At 39.6% G+C, this 7,106-nt stretch overlaps 1 long non-coding RNA gene across 1 annotated transcript in view; it reads right to left on the bottom strand.

The window, feature by feature from the left end:
- The window catches only part of LOC119467854, a 296,417-nt gene continuing 289,311 nt past the window's right edge, over positions 1 to 7,106 (bottom strand). The window contains exon 4 of the long non-coding RNA XR_005196483.1: positions 1 to 190. This is a non-coding gene — a long non-coding RNA (uncharacterized LOC119467854). The remainder of the gene's footprint in view (positions 191 to 7,106) is intronic.

The raw sequence follows: 7,106 nt of genomic DNA, 5'->3' as shown, positions 1-7,106 counted from the left end.
TGTTTGTTGAACGATTGAATGAAAGGATGTTTAAATGAATAAGTTAACAAATGAATAAAAGTTCCGTAAGACCACAAGGAACAGGCTTAAGATAGCTTGGTCAGGGGCTAATACTCAGCCTTTCCTCTTCTGCATACACACCTCTCCTCTGAGAGCTCAGAATGCAGAATTATCTATTTCTCTCCAGGCTCTAGAAAGGAGGAAACAGAGTTAGAATTTTTATTCTATTTGAGAGGGATTATATCTTTTATTTTGAATATTCTGTTGAATTGATTTGGGAAAGAGAAAACAGATTCCAAGATCCTAGATTCATCTTTTAACGTAGGCTCTCAGGTTCATAAACCAGAACTCAGGTGCAAAGAATTCTTCAGGAAGAAATTGTTTTCTAAGCTGAGACCTCCCAGATGAATGGGGATTAGTTAAATAAATGGAGTAATGAATGTTGAGGCAATGGGAGAAACACATAGAGAAACCATACATAAAGGCCATAGTCCAAGCGTGGGAAGTTCCTGGGCACGTTTGAGACAAATCAGACAGGGTGTATAAGCTAAATCAAGAAATGCCATGTTTCAGCATGGGCAAGTTCCTACATCCTCCTTGCTGGGCCCATGCCTCAGGGCGACCTGTGCTTTAAAGAGCCGTCCTCAAAATTTCCTAAGTTTCCCTCTAATGTTTCAGAGCTGTTGGCTATGGCAGTGCCATCTGGGCAGGACACCCACAGCCCAGACTGGGATTTACATGGAATCTCTATTTCTCTCCCACAGTACTCTCTAATCTACCTTATGTGTGGGGTTGAACAGATGACCCAAGGAGCTCCAGGACTCATACTATGGGGTTTTCTTAGGGCTACAGGGCCAGGCCCTGTTCCTAGAATGGTAGTTTGGCATGCAAATTGCTCCTGCTGGCAGGTGCAGTATTTTCTGCATATAATCTCATGAGATTGGGCCACTGGAATGCTGCTGACGTGCCAGTTTGGGACGACTCAAACTGTTTGCATAAACTGTTTGTATATGAAGCCCCACAAAAAAAACATTTTTCCAGAATATGCATACCCTATGGGTGGCTTTGTTAAGGAATCTGGACTTTATCTCAAGAGTATGAGGAAAAAAAATCAAACTACATTACCCCAAAATTCATTTTGTCTAATGTCATTTTGTTTAACGAAAAACATTAACTTTTTATTACAATAAAATGTAAATAACATAAAATTTATCATTTTAGTTATTTCTAAACAGTTCAATGTCATCAACATCTTTAATGCAACCATTAAATCTCTCAATTGATATGGTTAGAAACAAAAGCCCAGAGAGACCAACTGACTTATCAAGGTCACACACGTTGCTAGCGGAAGAGCTCTGCAATGTGCAGTCAGTGCTGTTTCCAGCTTTCCAATTCATTCATTTAGTAAATTCAGGTTAAGGAAACTGAATCCTGAAAGGAAAAGTGACCTTGACCAAGCCAAGAGTAGGACTAGCAAGATCTTTTGACCCCAGGCCAGGGCTCTACTTTCTCCATCTCACTACTTCAGGCTGCCCTGACCTCCCTCCCTCATCATCTCCCTTCCCTAGTTCTTTCTACCAGAAATTCTGAGCTTTCTTGCACCAAAATGTGAGTTTCACACAGCCAATTAGCACCTAAAAATGATTTTCTAAATCAGTACTTGGGTAGTGTCAAATCCATTGGTTGCAATATGTTTTCACACCAAACTTCAGTAATTTGTCAGTTATGGGTGAAAGAAACTATGTGCCACCATTTCCCATCACTGCTAAAGTTCTTCACGCAGAATTTTTTGGCTGTAAATCAAGTTTAAGGAATCCATAGAGTAATTTGATTATTTCCAATGCATTATATACATTGGGATTAGCTCCCTTAAATATATGACCATTTACAACCGTCTGGCACATAGTAAGCGATCAATAAATATTTTTTGAATAAATAAATACACCTATTATTCATTGAATTGAATTTTTTCCATTAAAAAATAAGGTATAATTTATACACAGTACAATCCACCCTTTTAAGTGTACAGTTCTGAGAGTTTTGACAAATGTTTATGATCATGTCACCACCACCACAATCAAGATGTAGAATAGTTCTTTCATCCCCAAAATTACTCTGTGCCCCATTGTAGTCAAGCTCCTCCCCCACCTTCAGCCCCTGGCAACCATGGATCTGTTTTCTGTCCCTGTAATTTTGCCTTTTTGAGTATGTTATATAAATGAATTCATGCAGTTCGCAGCCTTTTGAGCCTTTTTTTTTTTTTTTTTTTTTTTTTTTTTTTTTTTTTTTTTTTTTTTTTTTTTTTTTTTTTTTTTTTTTTTTTTTTTTTTCACTCTTTTGGGGCTGCTTCTATGTTGATGCATGTAGCAGTAGTTCATTCCTATATTCCAGGTATGCAGCCAGTCCTCAATTAATATTGTTTCATTATTCATCATACCTCAATGGTCCCAGTCCAAGTGAGGCTGGGGGCATGCGTGAGTGTGCCCTGCAAAGGAATGGGATCCCATCCAGGGCTGGGATCCCGTCTTTCATCCTATGCTGCTGTAAGAGGCTCTAGCCATCCATGACCTTAACTGGAATGAGTCAGTAAAGGATGATCTTATTTGTTTTTATTAATCTTTCTTAATGTATTATAGTTTACATTTATTCCAATGCCTAATATTGGAAGTGTTTTGGTCCTGATTCAAAAGTTTGGTAATGTTTTTGTGATCAGAAATATACTGTAGGAACTTCACTCTTGTTAATATCAATTAGCATATGGTAAAATTGGTTTTTGTTATATGTCGTTTTTCTTAAAGTTGCAGTTTCTGAGAATCCATTGTACCATTGTTTTTGCCTGTTTCCTGGTTGAAAGATATTTAGGCTGTTTCCAGATTTTATAATGCACTGGATTTTAATTTGAGCGTTTCTTTGTTTAAAGGCCTGTTAGCAACTGAGAATGTAGGAAGAAAGTGTCTTCAAAACCCCTGTTAGTTGTATGATCTGTGTTAGAAGTGATAGAATGTTAGAGTTAAGGCAAAGTGTAAGTCAAACTTCCTGCCAGCAAACAAGAGGTAGAATGAAAAGCATGAACGTAGACCCTGAGTGGTGTTAGATGGATTAGAACCTGGGTCTGGACCCTTATCCTGGCTCTGCTTTGGAATCTTGGTGGGTGGATGTTTAGCCTTTTCCTGGCTAATCTGTATCTTGAGAATATTTTACCCACATGCTGGGGCAAACATATCATATTTTGAGACCTGTTCCCTTTTCCCAACATTTTTTGCAGCTACAGCAGTCACTTGACCTTGGCCTCGCTAGTCAAATGCAGTACAGGAGACTGATTTTTATGAGAATAAGGGAGATCCATTTTCTGGGAAGAGTGGCAGTGAGGGTGTCTGGCTCAAGAAAACAGCGAGAGGAGGAAGTCTGGCACCACAGCTTAGCATTGCCAATCCAGTTTACAATGTCTGTGATCAGTAGCAACCTTAGCTGAAAAGGGATCATTTGTTGTAGCTAAGAACACTACTACCTCAGCAGAAAGGGCCAGAAATTGAGCCTTCTCATGTTGTTTTCTTATCTGATTATTTCTTACCTTATTATTTTGATCTGTAAAATAAATCATAAAATAAATAAAAATTCTTGACTTTTTTATGTGTAACTCTGGGTATTTTTCCCTGAATCAGACACAGTAGTCTCTTTTTGAGGATCCACCAAAGAAATTACATTCGGGTTTCACAAACTGTTGGGCTTTCCCTAAAAATGCATTTTTATCTTAGGGATATAATGAATTATATATGCGATGGTATCTCCTTATTTTATTGGCTGCTGGAGAAATTGAAGCCAAATTTTTGGCCCATCTTCAGCAGTTTTGTAGGCTTTCAGACACTCATTTTGTATTCCAAATTTACTTATACTTTCATCTTAGTTTCTGACTTAAAAAAAAAATCTTTATTTCCAGTTCCCTCACTTTAAAAAAGTGTATATTATAAAGGAAAAAATGAAGCATTATCTTACCACCCAGATAACTCCAGGATATGTATAATTGGTTAGAAAATTAAAACTCTACAGAAAGGTAGAAAACAAAAATAAAAATTTCTCATCTCTCCTCTGAAACATAGGCAGAAGAAAAAAAGAAAAGAAAAAAAAAAAAGTTTCTCATCTCTTCTAACATCCATTTTCCCAAAGACAATCACATTTCCTTCCAGGAAAAAACATGATTCCATGAACATTTATTTAAAATTGAATTACAATTGAAAGAATAAAGAACTTTCCCATCTCTACAGTTAGAGATCATAATGATGTTCTAAATCATTACAGTTGTTATTTTGGTATAATTTTTATAATAGTGTAAAAGTTCCCCAAAGCATATAGTAGTCTGAAAACCACAATTGTTTGACATTTGATAATTTGCAAATACAGTGCAAAATCTTGTTGAATAATTACTGAGGTTATCTCTGCTAACTGTACAAGCAGACTTGTTAACATTGAGAATACAGCTGAACCTTGAACAATGCAGGGGTTGGGGTGCTGACTCTCACACAGTAGAAAACTTATGCATAAATTCTGACTCCATCAAATGTAACTACTAGTAACCCACTGTTGACTGGAAGCCTTCCCAAAAACATAAAAATTCTACTAGCATATATTTTGTATGTTAGATGCATTATATACTGTATTCTCACAATAAAGTCAACTAGAGATAAGAAAATATTATTAATCCCACTACTGAGTATATACCCAAAAGAAAGAAAATCACTATATTGAAGAGATATCTGCACTACTCTGTTTGTTGCAGCCCTATTTACAATAGATAATTTGGAAGCCACCTAATGTCCACCAACAGAAGAGTGGATAAAGAAAATGTGATACCTATACATAATAAAGTACTATTCAGCTGTTCAAAAAAGAATGAGATCCAGTCACTTACAATAACATGGGTAGAACTGAAGATCTTATGTTAAATGAAATAAGCCATGCACAGAAAAACAAACATCACACATTCTCACTTATTTGTAGGATCTAAAAAATTTAAAAAACAATTAAACTCATGAACATAGAGGGTAGAAGGATGGTTACCAGAAGCTGGGAGTGTAGTGGAGGATTCAGGGGAGATAGAAGAAAGTTAATGGGTACAAAAAAAATGAATGAATAAGACCTACTATTTGATATCACAATAGGGTGACTATAGTCAATAATACCTTAATCATATTTTTTAAAAACAACTTAAAGAATGTAATTGGATTGTTTGTAACTCAAAGGATAAATGGTTAAGGGGATGGATATTCCATTCTCCATGATGTGATTATTTTACATTTCATACCTGTATAAAAATATTTTATGTACTTGATACTATGTACCCTCAAAAATTTAACAAACAATATTTAAAAAAAATAAAAAATAAAATGTTATTAAGAAAATCATGAGATTGGGGGAAGATGGCCAACTAGGGACAGCTCAGGATTGCAGCTCCCAGTGAAAGTGCAGAGGGTGAGTGGACGCTGCATTTCCAGATGGATTTTCATTGCCCACAGGCCAGGAGATTCCCAGGTGGAGAAGCCCCACGGGTCACCAGCATGGCTATTTCGGCCGGCATGGCTGTTTTGGCCGGTGAGGCTGCTTTGCCCGCACCCTGGCGCAGTGGTTCTCTGTACAAAAGACACTGGTCCGGGTGCCCTCTTAGCTGGCGATTGGAGCCCTGAGATGGCAGAGTCGCCCATTCATCTGAAATAGCAAGCCAGGCCAGGAGATTCCTAGGCAAAAAAACTGCCAGGAATCACAGCGCCACTGTTTCAGCCGGCTCAGTGAGTCACGGCACGGGAGATCCCAGCGCCTTTTCAACAGGTGACTGGAACACTGGGAGAATCGACTGTTCAACAACAACAACAAAAAAAGACTCTGAGTCAGGGAGCCAGGTGATCAGGCTCGGCTGGTCCCACCCCCCCCCAAACCAAAAAAAAAACCAGTAATTGAAAACGCTCTGGGTTGAGAGTTTCATAGCAAGCACAGATGAACCCGGGATGGTAAGGCTCTGTGGGTGAGGGGTGTCCGCCATTACTGAGACACTCCACCACTACAGAGGTGGTCTGACCATCACTGAGGCAGCCCGCCATTGCTGAGGTAACCCGCCGTTGACGAGGCAACCTGCCACTACAGAGAGAGTCCGCCATAACAGAGGCGGGCCACCATTGCCAAGGCAGTTCTAACTACACCCATATAAACAGGACTGCAGGGAAGATCACATGGCAGCTGGGTGGGGCCCACAGCAGCTCAGCAAAGCCTCTGCAGGCAGACAGTGACTAGGCTTCCTCCTTGCTGGGCAGGGCAGCCCTGAAAGAAAAAAAGGGGCAGCAGCACAATGGAAACTCATAAATAAAGCCTAAATCCCTGGGACAGAGCACCTGGGGGAAAAAAAGGGGGGGAGTTTATGAGTTCTGTTGCAGCAGACCTAAACGTACCTGTCCAGCAACTCTGAATGAACAACGGAGCTCACAGCTCAGGACTTGAGCTCCAATAAAGGACAGACTGTCTCCTCAAGCAGCTCCCTGACCCCCGTATATCCAAAGAGTCACCTCATAAAGGAGAGAACAGACTGACATTTGGCGGGCATCCTTCTGGGACAAAGAGAGCAGAAGAGGAAACTGGTAGCAACACTAACTGTTCTGCAGCTGCTGCAGGTGATCCCCGGGCAAGCAGGGCCTGGAGTGGACCTCAGCAGTCCTATAGCAGAGGAGCCAGACTGGTAGAAGGAAAGCTAAGAAAAAGAAGTAACTTCAGGATCCACAAACTGGAAGTTCACTCAGAGACCTAATCTGAAAGTCAGTAATGACAAAGACAACAGGTGGATAAACCCACAAAGATGGGAAGAAACCAGCGCAAAAAGGATGAAAACACCTGAAACCAGAACACCTCTCCTCCTACAAGGGATCACAACTCCTCACTAGCAAGGGAACAAGGCTGGATGGAGAAGGAGTGTGAGGAAATGACAGAATCAGACTTCAGAAGGCGGGTAATAAGAAACTACACTGAGCTAAAAGAACTTGTTCTAAACCAATGCAAAGAAACTAAGAAACTTGAAAAAAGATTTGACGAAATGCTAACAAGAATGGACAACATAGAGAGGAATATAA

Source organism: Cebus imitator, unplaced genomic scaffold (assembly GCF_001604975.1).
Source record: "Cebus imitator isolate Cc_AM_T3 unplaced genomic scaffold, Cebus_imitator-1.0 Scaffold340, whole genome shotgun sequence".
NCBI classification, from domain to species: Eukaryota; Metazoa; Chordata; class Mammalia; order Primates; family Cebidae; genus Cebus; species Cebus imitator.
This window is presented reverse-complemented; position numbering and strand designations above follow the sequence as displayed.